Raw genomic sequence first — 23,790 nt, 5'->3', positions numbered from 1 at the left:
GCATTTCAGTGACTTCCCAGTAAAGCCGCCAAGCAATTCCATTGTTAGACCGTATAAAATCATACAACACAGAAAGAGGCTATTTGGCCCATTGTCGCGGTGCTGGTTCTTTACAAGCACTATCTGATTAGTTGACGTCTTTCCCATAGCCCTGCAGTTATTTTTGCCTTTGAGTACCTATCTAATTCCTCTTTGAAAGTTATTATTCAATCTGTTTCCATCACCATTGCAAATGGGTGCACACCAGAGATAATCAGAACACACATATCTGTGTTCCCTGGCTACCGGCCCTCTTACCAGTGGAAACGTCTCTTACTGTATCAAACCCCTCATGTTTTGAACATCTCATAAATCTTCCTTTTGAGAGTGGGAGGTTGCATAGATTAGTTCATTGTTCTTTTTAGATTACAGTTACTGTTGTCTGTATTTTTGTATAAAGTGACAAAAGGTGAATAAAAATACTTTAAAAAAAAAGTCTTCCTTAATTTTCTCTACTCGAAGAAGAGCCCAATCCCTGTTGAGACCTGTGCTTTTTTGTTGCTTTAAGTTTAATTTTGTTTTTACGGTATCCAATGTTTTTTTTTCCATTAAGGGGCAATTTAGCGTGACCAATCCACCTAACCTGCATATCTTTGGGTTGGGGGGGGGGGGGGGGAAATGAAACCCACGCAGACACAGGGAGAATGTGCAAACTCCACACGACAGTGACCCAGGGCCGCAATCGAACCCAGGTCCTCAGCGCCATAGACACCAATGCTAACCACTGCACCATTGTGCCACCGTTGTTGTTTTATGTAACTGGCGCTACATTGAGTGCAAGCTCCTCTTAGCTGTGTTAATTTTGTTGGACTCCGAATAGTCAGTGCACTCCTAATATCGAAACCAAATGCTTTCGGGCAACAAATTAGTAATTTGGAATTGGTAGCATGTTTCCATTGTGTGAAAATTAGCTTGACTGATGTTGTCTATCCTGCGGTTAAGCTATGTTCTTAGCTCTTGGGATGTTTGTAATTGTTTCCTTTTGAGCAGGAATGAAATGTATTCTGGAAGATTTTTCTCTTTCCTCCGTGCGGGTAAACTTTGCACCATTGATATTCTTGCCAACAAAAGGACACGTGCATCTATTTTTTTATCTCCTTTCAAAGCACAGAGAGGACTTTTGGTTCATCAATTGAAGAGTTGAAAAGAGTCATGGTTAATAATGACGGATTGGAGAAGCTGGAGTTGTTTTGCTTGGAGAAGAGAAGTTTGGAAGGAGATTTGACAGAGATGTTCATAATCGTAAGGGAGGAGGGACATCATGGTGGTGCAGTGGGTTAGCCCTGCAGCCTCACGGCACAGAGGTCCCAGATTCGATCCCGGCTCTGGGTCACTGTCCGTGTGGAGTTTGCACATTCTCCCCGTGTTTGCATGGGTATCGCCCCTACACCCGAAAGATGTGCAGAGTAGGCGGATTGGCCACTCTAAATTGCCCCTTAATTGGAAAAAATGAATTGGGTGCTCTAAATTTAAATGAGAGAAAAAAAGGAAAAAATAAATAAATCGTAAGAGAGGAATTGTTCCCTTGGCAAAAGGATTGTAAAGCAGAAGACATAGATTTAAGCTGATTGGCAAGAAAACCAAAGGCGACATGGGTGGTTAGGATGTGGAAAGTATTGCCTGGGAGTGTGCTGGAGTCTTTCGAAAGGGAATTGGATAAGTACATGAAGGGGAAACACTTTCGGGGCTACAGGGAAAGGTTAGTGGCAGGAGTCGAGAGGGATTTTTTTGGGGGGGGGGGGGGGGGGGGGGGGGGGGTGGGGGGCTCCTGCAGGGGAATGTGGGGGAAGAATGGGAAAGCTGAATTATTATTGCAGAGCTGCATGGGCTGGACAGCCTGAATGGCCACCTCCTGTTCAGTAACTATTGTCTGATTGTATAATGAAGAATGTGAATCAAAAAGGTAAGATGTGTGTATTTACCCCCCCCCCCCCCCTTCTCCCCCCCCCCCCCCCCCCCCCCCCCCCCCCAACACCGAACCTCTGGAGATAATGTGGAGAGGGGGAGCACTTTGTAAAAGTCAGGTATCGGTTATACTTGGTGAAATCTGTTTCTTTTACTTTCCATAGCAACGTTCTGGATGTGGTAGATTCTGTGTCTGAATGGGTTTTCTCCGGTTTCCTCCCACAGTCCAAAGACGTGCAGGTTAGGTGGATTGGCCACGCTAAATTGCCCTTGGTGTCCAAAAAGGTTAGGAGGGGTTATTGGGTTACGGGGATAGGGTGGAAGTGAGGGATTGAGTGGGTCGGTGCAGACTCGATGGGCCGAATGGCCCCCTGCACTGCATGTTCTATGTTCTATTCTGCGGAGATGTATCATACTTTTTTAAAAAAATAATTTTTATTGGAATTTTTTACAGAAAATATAAAAATATAACAAGTATAGCAAAAAGCGGTAATATGCAACTAACAGCCCCATAACACCCACAATTCCCCCCCATACCGTAACATCACATGTATCCCCCCCCCCCCCCCCCCCCCCTCCCCCCCAAACAAGAGAACTTAACCATAAATTTAAATTAAATAAATCAAATTTAAATAAAATAAGCCAACATAATCAACGTCCCCCCCCGGGTTGCTGCTGCTACTGTCCCAGTACCCTATCGTTGAGCCAGAAAGTCGAGGAAAGGTTGCCACCGTTTAAAGAACCCTTGCACCGATCCTCTCAGGGCGAATTTAACCTTCTGAAGCTTAATGAAGCCCGCCATGTCATTGATCCAGGTCTCCACGCTTGGGGGCCTCGCGTCCTTCCACTGTAGCAAAATCCTTCGCCGGGCTACTAGGGACGCAAAGGCCAGCACACCGGCCTCTTTCGCCTCCTGCACTCCCGGCTCTACCCCAACCCCAAAGATCGCGAGTCCCCATCCTGGCTTGACCCTGGATCCCACCACCCTTGACACCGTCCTCGCCACCCCCTTCCAGAACTCCTCCAATGCCGGGCATGCCCAGAACATATGGGCATGGTTCGCTGGACTCCCCGAGCACCTGACATACCTATCTTCACCCCCAAAGAACCTACTCATCCTCGTCCCAGTCATGTGGGCCCTATGCAGCACCTTGAATTGGATGAGGCTAAGCCGCGCACACGAGGAGGAAGAATTTACCCTCTCCAGGGCATCAGCCCATGTCCCGTCTTCGATCTGTTCCCCCAGTTCCCCCTCCCACTTAGTTTTCAGCTCCTCTACTGACGCCTCTTCCACCTCCTGCATAAGCTTGTAGATATCGGATATCTTCCCCTCCCCGACCCAGACCCCCGAGAGCACCCTGTCACTCACCCCCTTCGCGGGGAGCGCAGGGAATCCCTCCACCTGCCGTCTAGCAAATGCCTTTACCTGCAGATATCTAAACATGTTTCCCGGCGGGAGCCCAAATTTCTCCTCCAACTCCCCCAGGCTCGCAAACCTTCCGTCGATAAACAGGTCCCTCAGCTGTCTAATGCCCGCTCTATACCATCCCCGAAATCCCCCATCCATGTTCCCCGGGACGAACCTATGGTTCCCCCTTAACGGAGCTTCCATCGAGCCCCCCACTTCTCCCCCCACTTCTCCCACTCCTCCACTGCCCCCAAATCTTGAGGGTAGCCGCCACCACCGGACTCGTGGTATACCTCGTGGGAGGGAGCGGCCACGGTGCCGTTACCAGGGCACCCAGGCTTGTATCCCCACAGGACGCTCTCTCCATCCGTTTCCATGCTGCCCCCTCCCCCTCCATCACCCACTTACGCACCATCGACACGTTGGCCGCCCAGTAGTACCCCGAGAGGTTGGGCAACGCCAGCCCCCCCCCCCCCCCCCCCCATCCCTACTCCGCTCCAAGAAGACCCTCTTCACCCTCGGGGTGCCATGCGCCCAAACAAATCCCATGATGCTGCTGGTCACCCTTTTAAAAAAAGGCCCTGAGATGTATCATACTTGGAATCATATTGGGTTGGAGCTCAGAAGGAGATGATTTGGCTTGTTATGCCCATGCTGGCTCCCCGTAAGAACGACTCCGCTTTCTCCCTGCAGCCCTGTGAATCTTTTCTCTTCAGGTGCTTATCCAATTCTCTTTTGAAAGCTCTGGTTAAATCTGCCTTTACAGATTTCTGAGGCAGTGCATTACAGATCCTTACCAGCTGCTGATCCTTTCTCCAGGGATCTTAAATCGGCATCTTCTTGTTCATGACCCTCCCACCAATGGGAACAGTTTCTCCGCTCCAGACTAGTCACTATTTTGTAAAATCACCCCTCGACCTTCTCTAAAGAACCTCTCTTCTCCAAGCTTCTCCAGTCTGTCCTCGGCACGGCAGCACAGTGTTTTGTTGCTTCGCAGCGCCAGGGTCGCGGGTTCAATTCCCGGCTTGGGTTGTTGTCTGTGCGGAGTCTGCTAAACCGCCCATGGGCTGGTTTAGCTCACTGGGCTAAATCGCTGGCTTTTAAAGCAGAACAAGCTGGCCAGCAGCACGGTTCGATTCCCGTACCAGCCTTCCCGGACAGGCGCCGGAATGTGGCGACTAGGGACTTTTCACAGTAACTTCATTGAAGCCTACTCGTGACAATAAGCCATTTTCTATTTTTTCTATTTCTATTTTCTATTTCTTTCCCTGTATCTGCGTGAGTTTCCTCTGGGTGCTCCGGTTTCCTCCCACAAGTCCCGAAAGACGTGCTGTTGGGTGAATTGGACATTCTGAATTCTCCCTCTGTGTACCCGAACAGGCGCTGGAGTGTGGTGATTGGGGGGTTTTCAGAGTAATTTCATTGCAGTGTTACTGTAAGCCTACTTATAACACTGCTAAAAGATTGTTAACTTAAATCCCTCATTGATGGAACTATTCTTGTAGCATTTGAGTGCAGCATGTGCCTGTGAGCTCTCAGCGGGCTGTGAACCCTGAAAACCTGACTGGAAGCCTAGGGAACATGATTTCATTTTCTTTTTTGTTTGTTGACTTGATCTGCCTTCGATATTTGTTATCGGAGATTTGTAGAAAATCTGCTTGTAGCGCACGTTGCCTTATTATTAGCTATATAAGAACACCAGGATTAGCGCAGCATGGTGGCGCAGTGGTTAGCGCTGTTGCCTGCGGTGCTGAAGTCCTGGGTTCGATCCTGGCCCCAGGTCACTGTCCGTGTGGAGTTTGCATCTTCTCCCCGTGTTTGCGTGGGTTGCACCCCACAACCCAAAGATGTGCAGGGTAGAGGGATTGGCGACGCTAAATTGCCCCTTGCATAAAATAATTGGGCACTCTAAACTTTTAAAAAAAAAGAGAAAATAAGAACACCGGGATTGAATGGACAAATAGGAACACTCATTTTGACTTCCTGCTTTGCAGTATGCACTCACTCTGTCCACAGTAATGGGTCCTACTTATTCAAGAGCAGAGACCTTTGGCGCAGGCTAACCGTAGCTTGTCACGGGGAGAATAAAACATTCTGATCCCGTGAATTCTAATTTTCAGATGAGCAGTTCATCACCAGGCTATACAAAAAGGCTGTCTGATTGCGACGCTGACACTGGCGGGATTTAAAAAAGTGTTTGTTTCATTGCTAACTGTGCATTTCTTTATTCGAATCTTCATGAAGAGCGTTATTATAACAGGTTTTTATTTGTTGAGTGATCCTTTCGGAATTAAATACATAGTTCCCTGTGCAGAGGAAGCAGGAGTTATGTGCAAGCTTTGCTTTTCCTGGAAAGTTACCGGAAAATGTAGCCCACTCCAGCTGGTTTTGCCAGTTTAATGTTAGATTAATTGTAATTGATCATTTAATGAAAATTCAAGCAACTTTTTAAATACCACAGTGTATACCAATTATGTATAGTTTTTTTTTGATCTATCGCCACAGGCCATGAGTAGTCAGTCCTTTTAAAAAGACGGTTCCCCTCGAAGGGTTTCTGATACTTTTATGTCTTGTATCATTGCATCAGGGCTTCCCTTTCCTGTGCTTTTTGCATCTTAATTCTGGCTCTGGGACTTAACAATTGCCAAACCAGGGTGCAGGTTGAAGACAAAAGTAAAAACTGGTTTGTACTGTTCAAGGGTGACATTGACTAAACAGTTGCTACCAAAGTCTCTCTCTCTGTCTTTCTCTCTCTCTTCTGCTTTTGTGACTGGTGTTTTGCACGCACTTGGAGGGTGCCAGCTAAATCCTTACCTGCCATGCCTGAGGGGGATGAAGATTATAAAAAAGGAATTATTTCCCAGCCTTCATACCTTTCATTAATGGAATGTGTTGATGCGGTCTGTACAAGTTATTGGCTGGCTTTGTTGCAGGTTGTTTGTCAGGTGCTTGTGCCTATACCATAACACATGGCATTGCCAAGTACACGAAGAATTGATCCATCACTTGCATGCAGGTGGACAAGTTAAGAATATAAGAAGTCGGAGCAGCAGTGGTAGACCATGTAGCCTCTGGAGCCTCCTCTGCCATAATATAATAATATAATAATCTTTATTGTCACGAGTAGACTTACATTAACACTGCAATGAAGTTACTGTGAAAAGCCCCTAGTCGCCACATTCCGGCGCCTGTTCGGGTACACGGAGGGATAAATCAGAATGTCCAAATTACCTAACAGCACGTCTTTCGGGATTTTGATTAAAGTCAAAGTTGCCATTGTATTAGATCAATTGTTGATCTTGTACCTGAACATTTTTCTATCTTATCCCTATGTCCCTTGCTTGCCTGAATAATGAGTTCCTTGCTTTTAATCACAGAATTGCTCCCCCAGCCACAATAGGATGATAATGGGGCAGTGTGACCTTTCTGTTGAACTTTGTAGTCACAGGACTCTGTGCAGTCTGTAGATTCTGCTCCAGATTGTATTTAATATGATTTCTGCTGCATTATAAATGGGGATGTTTCATTATTTTGTTTGCTGTTGCTCGTTGCTTTAATCAAATTTGGCAGCAGAGCGATCAGACATAAGGAACCTCAAAAACTCTGCCTTTATCTCCATTTCAAATAAATCAGAGATCGATTTTTTAAAATTAGATGCAATTTTACACACATTATTAATGAAATCAGCATTGGCTGCTCAGTGCTGCCCTTTTTGGTTCTTTCAGATTATTCTTCAAATCTTTACATAATCGTTCAGATTTGATGACCAATAATTGGTAAAAGCAGGTTCTGCCGAGCAGAGTGATCTTAACTGAATGAAGGGAAGGATGGAGAGGTCAGCCATAATCTCACTGGATGGCAGAGCAAGCGTGGTGGACTGAATGGCCTATTTCTGTTCTTATAATCAAATGAGATCCTTTATTTGTGGTGAGTTGACCGATCTCCGTAGTGTTGGGGGACAGTGGAAGGTGGGAGGGCTTGTTTTTGTTCAGAGTTCTCCATTGACCCATTCCCACCCCTGCAATCCCCTGGGCCTGTGCGTAGTCCGAACACTCTGCTGATACTTGTCTGGATTTGTTTCAAACATGAGCACTGGGTGCGACAGCACTATTGATACCCGAGGAACTTGATTCCAGCAAGAATTACCAGCGTTGTAAGGGCAGAAAAAAGCAACTCTATATACATAAATATAAAATATTAAATTTGTAGGGAGGATGACTTGACTTGCTTCAGATAGTCATTTTAAGGAAAGGTTGATTTGGAATACACTTTCTCAAAATTACCATAGGCTCCTAAATGGGTTCTTCCGCATACTTACTGATGTTATGGCCCTTCTCACCCCTTACCACTGCATCTAACCAAAGCAAACCCCTGTTTGGTGAGTATGTAAGTGTAGTGCCTTTGTTCATAAGGTCCTGAACACATAGCTAAACAGAGCTATCTATAGCAGACTGTCACTGCACTCTCTCCATAGAAAGAACATCCTTCCTCGGGTAAGGAGACCAAAACTGCACCAAACATTCCAGGTGTGGTCTCACCAAGGCCCTGTTTAATTGCAGCAAAACATCCCTGCTCCTGTACTCTAATCTGCTTGCTATGAAGGCCAACATACCGTTTTCCTCCTTCGCCGTCTGGTGCACCTGCATACTTGCTTTCAGCAATTTGTGTACAAGGACAGCCAGATCTCGTTGCACATTCCCTGTCTCAATCTATAGCCATTCAGATAATAATCTACCTTCCTGTTTTTGCTACCAAAGTGGATAACCTCATGTTTATCCACATTATACTGCACCTGCCATGCATTTGCTCAGCCAGTCAGCCTGGCCAAATCATGCTTGAAGGATCTCTGCAACCTCCTCCGAGCTCACCCTCCCCCCAGCTATGTGCCATCTGCAAATTTGGAGATATTACATTTAGTTCCCTCGTCTAAAGCATTAACATATATTGTGAATAGCTGGGATCCTTGCACTGATTCATGCGGTACCCCACTATCCATCTCAACACACTATCCCCAATCCCATGTGCTTTAATTTTACACGCTAACCTTTAATGTGGGACTTTGTCAAAAGCCTTCTGAAAGTCCAAATAAACCATATCCACGGGCTCCCCTTCATCAATTCTACTAGTTGCATCCTTGAAGAATGCCAGTAAATTTGTCAAGTATGATTTCCCTCTCGTATGTCCATGCTGACTCAGTCCGATCCTGCTACTGTTTTCCAAGTGCACTGCTATTAAATCTTTTACAATGGAATCAAGCATTTTCCCTACTACTGTCATCAGGCTTACTGGTCTACAATTCCCTGTTTTCTCTCTACCTCCCTTTATGAATAGTGGAGTTACATTAGCTACCCTCCAATTTGTAGCAACTGTTCCAGTGTCAAATAGAATCATGGAAGATACCACCAATGCATCCACTTCTGCTCAGGCCACTTCATTGAGTACTCTGGCATGTAGATTATCAGGTCCTGGGGATTTATCGGGCTTCAATCCCATCAATTTGCCCAACACCATTTCCCTACTGATACTGATTTCCTTCAGTTCCTCCCTCTCAGTAAACTCTGGCGCCCAAAATATTTGTAAATGGTCTCTTAAATACCTTTTAATACCAAGATCAGGGAAAGAGGATGTAGGGTGAAGATCTATCCATGACTTGCAATTTATCTTTCGAGAAATATGGGGCAATTCAACTGATTCCCCTAGTTCCCCTTTCGAACAGTTGTGAAATTGCAAAACTAAGTGTGATTTAAGTTAGCTTGAAGAAGGAAGTTAGTCGTTAATTCTTCTATCCCCCCCCCCCCCTCCTTAAACTCCCACCCCCTCACCACTGAAGAAGGAAGTTAGTTGTTAATTCTTCTATCCCCCCCCCCTCTCCTTAAACTCCCACCCCCTCACCACCACCATTCCCGGACAATCCTTGCTTCCATTTCGTGTCGTACTGAACTTTTCGAGGCTATTGACCCTGAAAGGGATCAGTATAGCCGAAAGAGTTGGCTTATCCTTTGTCAGAGTAACTTTTTATTGGTGCAGTAACTTTTCTTTGTTCATTCATGGGATGAGCGTGCTGCTGGAAAGGCCAGCAATCCTCAAGAATGTGGTGGTGAGCCGCCGCCACCTTAACAGCTGCAGTCCATGTGGCACACCCACAGTGCTGTTGGGAGGAAAGGCCAGGATTTTGATCCAGCGACAGTGAGGGAATTGTGATGTAGCTCCAAGTCAGGGTGACGTGTGACTGGGAGGTGCTGTTGAAGGGAGGATTGCTGAGTGGCTGCAGTGCAGCCTGTAAGATGGTCCACACTTGCTGCCGCTTTGAGCCTTTTGTTGGAGAGGATGAACGTTTGAGGTGGGGGAATGGTGTGCCTGTCGAGTGGGTTGCTCTGTCATGGGTGCTTTGTTGAACATCGTGCTGGAGCTGCACTCATCCAGGCAAGTGGAGAGTACTCCATCACACTCCCGACTTGCACCTTGAAGAACGGTGGCCAGACGTTTGGAGAATCAGGAGATGAGTTACTCGCTGCAGAATTCCCAGCTGCTGACATGAGAGTGTTCAAAAATCAGCTTGTGGCAGAAGAAGAATGTGGTACATGGACTCAGACATGTGAGAATTTTGGGATCTTTATTGGAGAGTAGTTTGGGTTACTTTTGCAAACGTGGAGAAGGGAGATTAATATGAGGCGTATCAGATGTCCAGGAGGACGTCTTTCTTTCAGTATATGTCACAAAATAAACATGCGGAAGCTGGAGAACTTTCATTTCATTTCCAGTTATGTATAACTTTCGTTTCTGTCAGTCATGTAGAAGAACTGGCACAAATAGGGTGAACCATGCCACTTCATTGCTTCTGGTGTTGACTTGAAATGATGGGATATATTTTCCGGTTGTTGGGGGTAATATTTCTCAAAGGCCTGTTAGCCCAAAGTTCAACTTCGCAGACCTTTGCTGGAACACTTGGGATTCACACTGCCCTCGATCTAGGGAGGGGTATGGAAGGTATTGCAAAGGTCTTGCTCTTGATTATTGACCCTTGCTAGGATTTCTGCTAAGGACGGGATAAACTCAACTGTGATGCCTCTCCAGTTTGAAATGACCAGCCTGCCGAGATCGGGTTTGAAAGCCTTGCTATTTTCGCGTGCAGCTCTGGAGGATGTCTAGACCCAGTGGAATTGCAACAAGCCTGGGAACCGAAGGAGGCGGGAAATTGGCAAGAAAATGTCTGATTCTGGTTTAAACCTTTATTTAGATTGACACGAGAGGATCTCCAAATGACCTAAGCCTCTTTGTTTGCAAGGCAATCTCATTTTTGTGTATAGTTTTAAAAGAATTCCATATCTGGGTGGTATGTGTGGGGAGTGCACAACATTGGGACAAAACTTGATTTATGGTTTTGTTTACACTAAAGCATATTTTTATTAAAACAAGTACAGAACCATTTTTTCCCTCTGCTTGTGCATATCGGCACGCACACGTGTTCATCCCCATGTAGGGTTACTAACCTCTACAACTTGAATAATTTTTTTTTTTTTTTTTATAAATTTAGAGTACCCAATTATTTTTTCCAATTAAGGGGCAATTTAGCGTGACCAATCCACCTACCCTGCACATCTTTTGGGTTATGGGGGTGAAACCCACGCAGACACGGGGAGAATGTGCAAACTCCTCACGGACAGTGACCCAGAGCCGGGATTCGAACCCGGGTCCTCAGCGCCGTAGGCAGCAATGCTAACCACTGTGCCACCGTGCTGCCCCCAACTTGAATAATTGACGTCGAGAGGAAAAAATAGCTTGACAGCCGGAAGCAAACATTAATTTACTCCGTGTTCGCTACAAGGATTTAGTGTATTGGTATTTCCATTTCAATATTTTTGAGAGCATACAGTTCCACATCGTTTCAGGACTAATAAATGAGGAAATAGGCTTGCATTTGCATAGCGCCTTTCATGACAACAGTATATTGCAAAGCCAATGAAGTGGACAAAATTATGAGGGGAAGAGATAAAGCGGACAGGATAAAATTGTTCTGTTGGTGGGGAATTCTGGAACCGGGGACATAGATTAAAGATAAGCGGCAGAGGGTGTAGAGGGGACACGAGGAAGAACCTTTTACGCAGAGGGTAGTGGGAGTCTAGAATTCACTATTCGAGTTGATGGGGGAGACCGAGACCCTAAACTCTATTAAACGGTACCTGGAGTGCTGTAGGATCCGGGGCTTTGGGCCGGGTGCAGGGAGGTTGAATCAGGAAGTGTCCCTCGGGCTGGTTGAATGGCCGCCTTCTGTGCTGTAACTTTTCTATGGTTCTATAGTTCTGAGTCAGGTCACTGTAGCAATGTAGGAAAAATGGCAGCCAAATTTGTACACAGCAAGATCCCACATACAGCGATGTTATAATGCGCAGATAATCGGTTACCAGAAAAACAGGGATCCTGCCTGACTTGGGATTTGCAGGTGTGGCCCGTGATGGTAAGTGATAATGCTGCGAAAATGTATTGGTGGGAAATAAATTGGTGAACTTTTTAAGAAAAAAAAGAATTTTAGTGTATCCAATTAAGGGGCAATTTAGCATGGCCAATCCACCTACCCTGCACATCTTTGGGTTGTGGGGGTGAAACCCACGCAAACACAGGGAGAATGTGCAAACTCCACACAGACAGTGACCCAGAGCCGGGATCGAACCTGGGACCTCGGCGCCGTGAGGCAACAGGGCTAACCCACTGCTCCACCGTGCTGCCCGAATTGGTGAACTTCTGAACTCTTCTCCCAAATATGCTTGAGTATGCTCGCTGATCTCTCACCGAGAGCTGTGCTCAAACTGAGAGTGGGTCTGGGATTACTGCTGAGCACTTTCCCCTAGATCTTGACATACATGTGTGACTTCAGCTACTGAGAATGCTGGATTTACCATTGGGAACCTCGTGAGATGGTTAAACGCAGCATTCAGAGTCTCCTCTCTGTGGGCGAGGTGGGAAAATGAACCATCTGGCACAGATATTTGGGTCATTGGTGCATTAATAGAACAGTAACCTAACCGGCATCTTCCTGGCAGTTAAATGTTTTCTCCAAAATACAGTACCCCCAACGTTACAATCCGCCCTCGAGTGCTGCACTGAAGTGTCATCTTAGATTATGTGCTCAAGGACTGAAGTGAGGTTTGAACTCCGACCTGGCAAAGGTGAGGCAGCTGCTGCTGAACCAAGCTGAATGCGTACCAAAAAATAATGGCAATGCTGAGATTTGAACGTGAATGGCAGGTCTGTACTTGAAACGCTAACTGAGCTTCACAAATGCTGTCCGATTTGTCTCTTTCTTCCAGCCTGGTCTGTTTATATCGCAGCTGTAAATTAGCTTTCCGTAACTTCCTAAATTGGCCTCCTCTTTGGGATTAAGCGCAGCTAACTGCTACACTTTTTTTGAGCTGGATTCCGAGTGCCCGGAATCACTTTCACCTGGCAGTCAGCTGGGGAGAGGTGACGTCTGCCACCACCAGCGTGGATCGCGTTTTAAACCCATTTTCAGGAGAGGATGGAGGGCTGTGTCCTGCCCTCCCCGCGTCACTCGGGGACCTGTGATTTAATTTTAAAGTATATTTTAATTAATCCACTGTGCTGTGTCCTTTTGTATGTAATTCCTCTTTAGTTGTCAAGCCACTTATAGAAACTGAGGGCGCAGAAGTAGACCTCTTGCTCTATTGTGCCTGGGCTGATCTGGCTAGCCTGTGCGTGGCCGCTGTTTAAATAAACTTTCAACAAAAATAAGCAGCAAAATGTTGATGCTCAAGTTGATCGCAGTCATCCTGGAAAGGTTCAAACAGCGGAACTCCGTTTTGATCTTTAGCTGAACCACGGTAACCAGAAGACTCCCAGTTTCAGTTCCCCTCTGGTCCGATTTCAGTGCGTGCCCTGCAGTTGCCCTTCAGCGTCCCCGAGTTAGGGGGAGGAAGTTGGGGTCGAGATCCCACCCCAGCCATAGCCCCGGTGTCTTCCACTGGGTGCCAGCTCTGCAGAGGGCAGCGTTGGGCTAGGTTCCTGCTTCCCCAGTGAAGAACGACCGGACTGGGTGTCTCTGTGGCATCAAACCCCAACAAGGAGTTTATAGGTGGAGTGAGGTTAGGGAGAATGAGAGTTTAAATACTTTGGCAAGGGAACAGGGTTATCATGAATGAACCTGATTGAGGGAGGAACACAGTGGCAGCAAACAGGCTCAGCGCAGCATGGAAAGTTGCGTAGATCTGGCTGCTGATGACCTTGTGATTGTTAATAAAGACATATAAATGTATTTTTAGACTCAATATTTATTAGTTGGGAAGTTAATGTCTTCATTAGCTGGAAAATACAATCCACATGAACAGAAGCCTCTTGGTTCCGTTTCTTAATAAGTGTCAGCCAATTACCCAAAAATGGCTCACTTGTCAGGCTGAATAAGTGAACCCGAGCCCTGAATATATTTGACTTTAAAAAAAAATGTTTTCTTTTTAAAAAAAACGCCAGTGCAACATGCAGTTGCAGACACGAGAGCGGCTGGTTGACCCTTATGCAGCTTTCATTGCCTGTTGCCGAGTGAGGGTTCGAGGCTGGAGAGGAAGATCAGTGCGTTTTCAAAGCCAAGATCATCAATGATTGCGAGCCTGAGCGAAACGTCACCGGGGTGATCTGGAGAGTAGAGCATGCACAGCATAGCAGAGTCTGGAAGCACTTTTAGCTTTGCAAATGAGAGCACATACTGAAACAGGAGACCCGCGCTCTGGGGCTACTTGCTTGACAAGAAATACATGTGATACAGAGGAAGGAATTTTGAGTTCTAGTGTCTCCTTATGTGGCCTGGTGTCAGGTTTTGTTAAGGCTCCTGTGAAGGGTGTCGGGACCACCCTTACCTATGTTAAGGCTGCTATAGAAATCCAGCTTGTTGTTGAATTATTGTAGTGCAACTTTTAAAAGAATCCCTTGTTCTTTGCCCACTTTTCTCCCCTCACTTGAAATTGGTCATTCATACTGGGATATGGCTGCTTCTTGCACCTCTATCCAAGTGGCCATTCTTTGCCTGTACTTGAAATGGGTGTCCTGCCAGGCCATGTGGGGTGGGGGGGAGGGGAGGTGGGGGGAGGGGAGATGGGGGGGGAGGGAAGAGGGTGGAGGGTGGGAGGGGGTGGAGGGGAGATGGGAGGGGGTGGAGGGTGGGGTGGAGGGGGTGGGGGAGGGGGTGGGGTGGAGGGGGTGGGGTGGAGGGGGTGGGGGAGGGGGTGGGGTGGAGGGGGTGGGGGAGGGGATGGGGGAGAGGGGGTGGAGGGGGTGGAGGGGTGGGATGAGGAGGTAGGGTGGGGTGGGGGGAGTGGGGGGTGGGGTGGAGGGGTTGGTGGGGGGACACACCATAGGAATATAAGAACAGAAAGAGGCCATCCATTCAGTCCCTCCAGCTTGTTCCCCCATTCAGTGATATCATGGCAAATCTGTGACGAGACTCCACATAGTGAGCTTGATCTTGTGCACACGCATATGGAGATGGTGGACAGTGACGCTGATTGGGAAACATTGGCCGATGGCTATGACTTCTGGGGGCTGTCTGTCTGTCTGGAGGGGCACGTGAAAAGGTGAGGAGAAACCGAAAGCTCTGCTGGCCGCAAAAAGAACCCGTAGCATACACAGGCCGAAGAATCTTGCTCCTTTTTGGCCCTCTGTCTTCAACTACAGAAAATGTGGAAAGCACTACCATGCCAGAATGAGCCACAGCCGGTGATGTTTAACACAGTTGATATGCAAAGCACGAGCCATCATCTCCCAAGCTGGAAGGCTGCCAACGCACAGGTGTAGACCTACTAACACAAAGCAGAAGTGACCAGGAACAGGAACCCGAGTTGGATTTTGGCCTGTATTCAGCCATGGCTAATTCACACTGGCAATTTGCCCAGGGCAGCAAAGAATTCAATGTTGGTGAGTGTCGGTGAATTGGTGACACCTGAACAATGTTGCTCAGTTGCTGCAGTAATGCCCAGTGAGAACACGTTATTATACTGAGCCATGACTTTTTTTTTTTTGCCTCTGTGTCTTGTTCTAATTATGGTTCTTGTTCAGGTACCCGATAGCCCAGTGCTGCTGGCTGGGGGTGTTTCCCAGTTCTGGAGTTACACACAGCTGCTGAGGTCTGATATATTCTGTGGTTTTACTTGGAATTGTTGAAGTGTGTACCAGGAGAGATGATGACTAATCTTCAAAGGTTAATTTAAAGAGGCTGATGCCTTTTCGATTTGGGCCTGACTGGGTTCTCTGGTTGATTATCAGATTAGCACCATTTCTCATTTGCAGTGTGTTTGAGGTTCTGCATCACAAAGAACCCCCCCCCCCCCCACCCCAAATTCAAGCAAATCTATTTTTGTTGACTTAAGGGTATCAAGGGATCTGGAATAAAAGTAGGTAAATGGAGTTACAGCTCAGCCATGATCGACTGGAATGGTGTACTCCTGTTCTTGTGTGTGTAGCTATTGGGACAAAACTGGATCGAGCTTGACTGTGAAGCTCTCCACCGTCAAATTGCCTGTAAGTGTTGTATGTGGTCATTTGGAGGGGGCCCGAAGAGCTTCAAACGGAAACCAAATCCCAGCAAATGGCATTAGGAGAGGCAGAGTGGATGCGAGGAGAGACGCATCGAAATGTAAATGATGCCATTTGATCTGTGTATGAAAGAGAAGTTATTTATTCATCTACGTCTCTCCGTTTACACCATTCCTAATCCTAATTAGGGAGGTTGGTCAGCTCAGTTGGCTGGACGGCTGGTTTGTGAGCCACAGTGATGCCAAAAGCCTGGGTTCAATTCCCGTGCTGGCTGAGTTTACCAGGAAGACCATGCCATCCGGTTAAATCACCACCAGTCAGCTTTCTCTCTCTGAATGGAGAGAGCAGCCGTTGGTCCTCTCCGTTGAACTCTGGCATGTGGGCTTGTTCTCCAAGTTTGGTGTCTGTAGCTATTCAGGCTGCTGGTGCCACTTAGCAACGCCTAGATAGAAATCCTCTTGTTTTCAAAACAAAACTATTTTCACACTTAGGAGAATACCAGCATGACTCTGCTGTAATCAGAAATGTATAAACACAGACCTCTGTTCTGCTTAAGCCATCTTAACCTGATCTTAATTGCTCCTGAAGTTTAGTTTAAAAAGCAAAATATTTTCCTGTAAATACTGCTGAAAGCAGTTACGTGCGTCATTCGTCCTCTTCCACTTGATCTGCGTTTCCAGTTCACTGAGTTAGGGAGGATTCGTGCTGTGCCCGAGATGCACCCAAGTTTGAGATTATGACCTTCTTTGTCATTGGTGTCAGACTAGATCTTGAATTATTGGCTGCAGAATCGATTCAGATGTTTGAGTTTAAATTTCATCTGCTGCCTTTGAATACAGCAATATTTAAAAATCGATTGTTTAATAATGTAGTCTAAAATTTACGGGGCGAGGAATCCTCGTCCTCCCACTTGCCCAGCTAGAAACTGAACATGTGCCTAGGTTGGGGTTACAACGGGACGGGATTGGACTCAACCGCACTTACAGCTCTCAAGCAAGAAAGGGAACCTTGAGCAAAGTATTTCCTGGATTCCAGCACTTGAGGGAATCTTCCACATCCACCTGGGTAGGAGGGCAGCACGGTGGCGCAGTGGTTAGCACTGCTGCCTCACTGCACCGGGGAGCCAGGTTTGATCCCGGCCCTGGGTCACTGTCCATGTGGAGTTTGCACATTCTCCCCCTGTCTGCATGGCTCTCACCCCCACAACCCAAAAATGTGCGGGGTAGGTGTATTGGCCACGCTAAATTGCCCCTTCATTGGAAAAAATGAATTGGGTACTCTAAATTTGTTAAAAAAAGAAAAACAATCTACATGAGCTGGAACATGGGTCTTTGATTTAAAATCGCTTTCAAGTGGGTGAAAAAATCACAGTACCTCCAGAAATGTAGCGTACTGTTTATGTAGATTATGGCTGAAGTCTCTGGTGTGATGCTTGATCTGAGCAACTTGAAATCTAAATGAGTTTTTATATGAATTTGTATATAGTTTTAACATTTAGAGTACCCAATTCATTTTTTTCAATTAAGGGGCAATTTAGCCTGGCCAATCCACCTACCCTGCACATCTATGGGTTGTGGGGGCAAAACCCACGCAAACACGGGGTGAGTGTGTAAACTCCACACGGACAGTGACCCAGGGCTGGGGATTGAACCCGGGTCCTCGGCGCCGTGAGGCAGCAGTGATAACCACTATGCCGTGTGCCGCCCCAGTAAGCTTGGGTCACTGTCTTTGCGGAGTCTGCACGTTCTCCCCGTGTCTGCGTGGGTTCACTCCGGGTGCTCCGGTTTCCTCCCACAAGTCCCGAAAGAAGTGCTGTTAGGTAATTTGGACGTTCTGAATTCTCTCTGTGTACCCGATCATGCGATGGAGTGTGGCGACTAGGGGCATTCCACAGTAACTTCATTGCAGTGTTAATGTAAGCCTACTTGTAATAATAAAGATTATTATTATAAGTAAGTGATAACATGAGTCTTTATCTTCTGTCCCTTCGTCCCAGGAGGCAGTGGCTCATGTTGGTCCGCGGTTTCGCACCTTTAGATTTCCACCGCAAGTTATTCCTACTTGAATTTGGTATTAAAAGTGGAAAGGAAGACGGACTTTTTCAGTAATTTAAAAAAATGTTTTTAATTATTTAAAAAATAATAAGTACCCAATTATTATTATTTTTTCCAATTGAGGGGCAATTTAGCGTGGCCAATCCACCTACTCTGCACATCTTTGGGTTGTGGGGGTGAGACCCATGCAGACACGGGGAGTATGTGCTAACTCCACATAGGCAATGACCCGGGGCTGGGATTGAACCCGGGTCCTCAGCGCCGTGAAGCACCAGTGCTAACCACTGCGTCGCCGTGCCGCCGGGATATTTCAGTAATGACACAATGCCGAAGTGGAATGATGTAACGTGGTATAGAGTCGTACAACAGAAAGTCCCAGGGCAGAGCCTCGCAATTTCCCTTAACTTGTGCAAGGCCTGTTTGTTGCACCATGCGATTCCTTTAGGATTGCTGACTGCACGTTTGATTTGTGCATGGCCTGTTTGTCCCCTGTGTAATGCATTCCCAATTGCTGCGTCGCCATACACTCGGTTTCGAGAATCGAGCCGCGCTGTGTGCTGAATTTGCTGATCACAGCCTGGTTGGCGATGAGTCTTTGATCTCCAAGGACAGGGATGGATGATCAATCGGGCATTTGCCCTCCTGATTCGGCTGGCCCACGATTCTGCTGGAAGTACAGTGATTGATGTCGAGAGATTAGAGGGCTGCGGAGTCGTCTGTATTTGAATAACCCTGTCACTGCTCATTTGTGGGTTGAAGGGCGAAAATTTGCATTCCTGGAGAAGGTACCCAGTGCTCCTGTATTTACATCAGAATTGTCTCATAATTACAGCACTGAACCAGGCCATTCAGCCCAACTGGCCTTTATGTTCCACATGAGACCCCTCCCACCCCTCTTCATAAATCCCTACCAGCATAATCTTTCTCCCTCATTTGTAACTAGTTTTCTCCTTAAAACTGCACCGCTTGATCCAGTCCCTATTGGAATTTGGGGAGGAAAGCAGAAACATAGAACATACAGTGGAGAAGGAGGCCATTCGGCCCATCGAGTCTGCACCGACCCACTTAAGCTGTCATTTCCACCCTGTCCCCTCACCCCAATAACCCCTCCTAACCTTTTTGGACACTAAGGGCAATTTAGCAGAGCCAATCCACCTAACCTGCACATCTCTGACTGTGGGAGGCAACTGGAGCACCCGGAGGAAACCCACGCAGACACGGGGAGAAGGTGCAGAGTCCACACAGACAGTGACCCAAGCTGGGAATCGAACCGAGGACCCTGGCGCTGTGAAGCCACAGTGCTACCGTGCTGCCCACTCCAGAAATTTATGAATACATTTGGAGGGACTGGAGGAAGTGAGGGTTTCGGCTCAGCCGGAGGTGAATTCTGTTTTTAAAAAAAAACATAAATGAGTGATGTTTAAGATCAGGGTTGGGTGGAGTGGAATGGTGGGGCGGGCGAGTTGGAAGATCCACTGTTAAACGTAGAGCATCTGTTGTGGCTGATGTGGAGGTTTTTGAGGAATTGGCTGATTAATGGTTTCTCTTTGCAAAAGTCTCCCTTCCTAGAACTGGAACCCAATGTACAGTATCAAAACCTAACCAAGAGCCCAATCTAGTTTTAGTGGTTAAAGGGGCTGGGCTACACATGAAGTTTTTAAAAAAAAAAAAGTTGTTTACGAGAGAGCAGGTAGTTTGCATTAGTGTTAATGTTTAACATTGACATGTGCCACAGCCAACGTAAAAGTGTCACAGAAGTACTGGAGGGAAGGTTCTTTCTTTTGCCTGTCATTTTTCGTTACCCTGTCCTCTTCTGAGGCATGTCTCACCTAGGTGACCGGTCCTCGTGGCAAAGCTATATGGCCGCAGCTGAGGGTTGGAGGGAGACCTTGCATAATGCAGATGGACATTAACTCCCCATGTTATCCTTGGGGAACTGAGGCTAGTTGTAGCATCCCAGTTCAAATCTAGATTATATCCTAGTCCTTTCTTGTTTACTTCTCTGCCAGTAGGCATGTCCAAACCACAGCTCCACAATCTCCACTACAGGTAGGGCGAGGAGAAAGGTTCCTAACACGACCCTAGCTGGAATGGAACACAGAACAAAGAAAATTTACAGCACAGGAACAGGCCCTTCGGCCCTCCAATCCTGCGCCGTCCAGATCCTCTATCTAAAACTGTCGCCTATTTTCTAAGGATCTGTATTCTTCTGTTCCCCGCCCATTCATGTATATGTCTAGATACATCTTAAATTATGCTATCGTGCCCGCCTCTACCACCTTTGCCAGCAATGCGTTCCAGGCACCCACCACCCTCTGCGTAAAGAACTTTCCACATATACCTCCCTGAAACTTTTCCCCTCTCTCCTTGAACTCGTGACCCCTAGTAATTGAGTCTCCCACTCTGGGGGAAAAGCTTCTTGCTATCCACCCTGTCTATACCTCTCATGATTTTGTAGACTTCAATGAGGTCCACCCTCAAACTCTGTCTTTCTAATGAAAATAATCCTAATCTACTCAACCTCTCTTCATAGCTAGCGCCCTTCATACCAGGCATCATCCTGGTGAACCTCCTCTGCACCTTCTCCAAAGCATCCACATCCTTTTGGTAATGTGGCGACCAGAACTCTACGCAGTATTCCAAATGTGGCCGAACCAAAGTCTTATACAACTGTCACATGACCTGCCAACTCTTGTACTCAATACCCCTTCCGATGAAAGAAAGCATGCTGTATGTCTTCTTGACCACTCTATCGACCTGCGCAGCCATCTGACCTAATGGAGATTGAACCCCGTTCTGTTGTCACCAATGCGATCCACACCGGCTGAGAGTCGACTGGCCCCTTAATGGCAACATGTACGTTGTTGGCTGGAGCTATGGATAGTGATGGTAGAGGCTCCATTTTTCTTTCCATTAAATGGTTGACCACAAAACTCTCCTGATCATACCACCGGCCAGTGGCATATGTTGGAAGGATTTGCAGATTGATATGCAACCTCCTTTGGCTGTGTTATTAACACACTTTCTTTGACCATCAAGTCCTGGAGCGGGTCTTGAACTCAGAGCTTCTGTCTCAGATGCAGAAACACTACCCACCAGGCCATAGGACCCAGCAAACTACTTGAATTCTTTGAAGATGTAACTAGTAGAGTTGACCAGGGAGAACAGATTGATGTGGTTTATTTAGACTTTCAAAAGGCTTTTGACAAGGTCTCACATAGCAGATTATTATGTCAAGTTAAAGCGCATGGAATTGCAGGTAGTGTCTTGAGATGGATAGAAAACTGGTTAGTAAACAGGAAGCAAAAAGTTGGAATAAATGGGTCTTTTTCTGATTGGCAGGCAGTGACTATTGGGGTACTGTAGGGATCTGTGCTGGGACCCCAACTGTTCATATATTTATGAATTTGATGAGGGAACTAAATGTAATATATCCAAATTTACAGATAATATAAAGTTGAGTGGGAGGGTGAGCCGTGAGGAGGATACAGAGATGATTCAGCAGGATTTAGACAGGGTGAGTGAGTGGGTATATACATGGTAGGTGCAGAATAAAGTGGATAAATGTGAGGTTATTTGCTTGGGTAGCAAAAATAGGAAAGCAGATTATTATTTGAATGGGTGTAAATTGAGAGAGGTGGATACTCAGCGAGACCTTGGTGACCTCGTGCATCACTGGCTAAAAGTGAGTGCGGAGGTACAGCAGGCAGCAAAGAAAGCAAATGGTATATTGGCCTTTATAACGAGAGGATTTGAGTATAGGACTAGAGATATTTTTCTGCAGTTGTGTAGTGCATTGATGAGGCCACACCTGGCGTATTGTGAGCAGTTTTGGTGTCCTTATCTGAGGAAGGATGTTCTTGCTATGGAGGGAGTGCAGCGAAGGTTTACTAAGCTGATTCCTGGCATGGCGGGACTGTCATATAATGAGACACTAAATCGGTTAAGATTATATTCATTAAGGTTTAGAAGTGAGAGTGTATCTCATAGAAACATACAAAATTCTAACAGGTTAGACTCAGGGTAGATTCAGAAAGAATGTTCCCGATGGTGGGGGAGTCCAGAACTAGGAGTCATAATTTTTAAAATTTAGAGTACCCAATCTTTTCTTTCCGATTAAGGAGCAATTTAATGTGGCCAATCCACCTACCCTGCACATCTTTGGGTTGTGGGGGTAAGACCCACGCAAACAAGGGGAGAATGTGCAAACTCCACACGGACAGTGACCCAGGGGCGGGAGCGAACCCAGGTCATCGGCGCCGTGAGGCAGCAGTGCTAACCACTGCACCATCGTGCCGCCTACAGGGATTGAGGTGAGGAGAAATTCCTTCACCCAGAGAATGGGGAATCTGTGGAACTCACGACCACAGAAAGTAGTTGAGGCCAAATCATTGTTTAATTTAAAGAAGGAATTCGATATAGCTCTTGGGGCTAAAGAGATATGGAGGGAAGCCAGGATTGGGTATTGAACTTGATGATCAGCCATGATCATAATGAATGGCGGAGCAGGCTCGAAGGGCCGAGTGGCCTCCTTCTGCTTCTATTTTCTATTTATGTTTCTATGTCAGCTAAACATTGGCTTACCCACAAACCTTCTATGGCACTGAACATTGTATTCGTATTCTGATGCCGGCCGCATCCTTGCGATATTTACATGATTGAACACGTTGACTTGTCTCCAGATGTCTCAGAGTAGGGTTCTGAAAAACCTGAGGTGGCAGCAGAGGTGGATTTACAGTGGGGCTTCGTGCTCACTTTCATTTCTGACCCCCAACCCCCCCCCCCCCACACACACACACACACACACACACACACACACAACCTCGCGCCCCTCTCGTCCCCACCCCCACAGAACGCAAAGGCGAAAGCCACAAAATATTAATCACTATTTTTTAAACTTGGAAAAACACACCTGTGTGAATAATTGCGGAATTGAAATCCAGCTTATCTCTTGTCAGAATGACAGTAAAAGTGGTCAATATTGCAATGTGTGTCTCCAGGCGAACAGACGTAGAGCTTGCTGATGAGCAACAAGATGGGGAAAAAATCAGTCGATAACATCACAGCAGCAGCACAGGGCAGAATGAGCCAGTCCCGTGCAGGAGCAAATACTCCAATCAGCAAGATGCATACGCTGCCATTCAGTATATTTCGGAGTCTCATTCAGTTTCAAAATTAAAGTCAAGACTCTTACTACCTCTCTCAAAATCACAAAATCAAAAAAGTTATTGCCGTAAATTCACCTGAGTGGATGGTCCAGTGATTCGAATCCAATATCAGTGGCTCTGTCTGTAGGATTCCATCCTTTGCCCCGAAGAGACTGTCTGATGGTCAGTCTCGAGAGCGATGGTGGTTAAAACCATCAGCATGTGACCAGCTGTGGTCAGTATATCAGACCAACAGGGCAGCACGGTGGCGCAGTGGGTTAGCCCTGCTGCCTCATGGCGCCGAGGTCCCAGGTTCGATCCCGGCTCTGGGTCACTGTCCGTGCGGAGTTTGCACATTCTCCCCGTGTTTGCGTGGGTTTCGCCCCCACAACCCAAAAGATGTGCAGGCCAGGCTGATTGGCCAGGCTAAATTACCCCTTAATTGGAAAAAATGAATTGGCTACTCTAAATTTATTTTTTTTAAAATTATATCAGACCAACAACGGTCCAATTTGAAAAACAGAATTTAAGCAAAAGATTATAAAACCGGATCAGATTTTAAAACATTTTCTTGCTTCATCCCTTGTTGGCATGGCAATTTAGAGAGCTATTTTTCTGCGTCTTTTCATTACAAAATCATCAATTACATGAGCGTAGATAAATTCTTGTAATGACGCACTTTCAATCATCAATATCGCTGAAC

General features: G+C 46.5%; 1 protein-coding gene across 2 annotated transcripts in view; it reads left to right on the top strand.

The window, feature by feature from the left end:
- Nucleotides 1-23,790, top strand: part of LOC119953562 (insulin receptor-like) — a 258,898-nt gene that overhangs the window by 100,207 nt on the left and 134,901 nt on the right. The gene's annotated exons all lie outside the window — the stretch shown is intronic.

This window comes from Scyliorhinus canicula, chromosome 18 (assembly GCF_902713615.1).
Source record: "Scyliorhinus canicula chromosome 18, sScyCan1.1, whole genome shotgun sequence".
Lineage (NCBI taxonomy): Eukaryota > Metazoa > Chordata > Chondrichthyes > Carcharhiniformes > Scyliorhinidae > Scyliorhinus > Scyliorhinus canicula.
The sequence above is the reverse complement of the archived record's forward strand: the minus strand, read 5'-3'. Positions and strand labels throughout refer to the sequence as shown.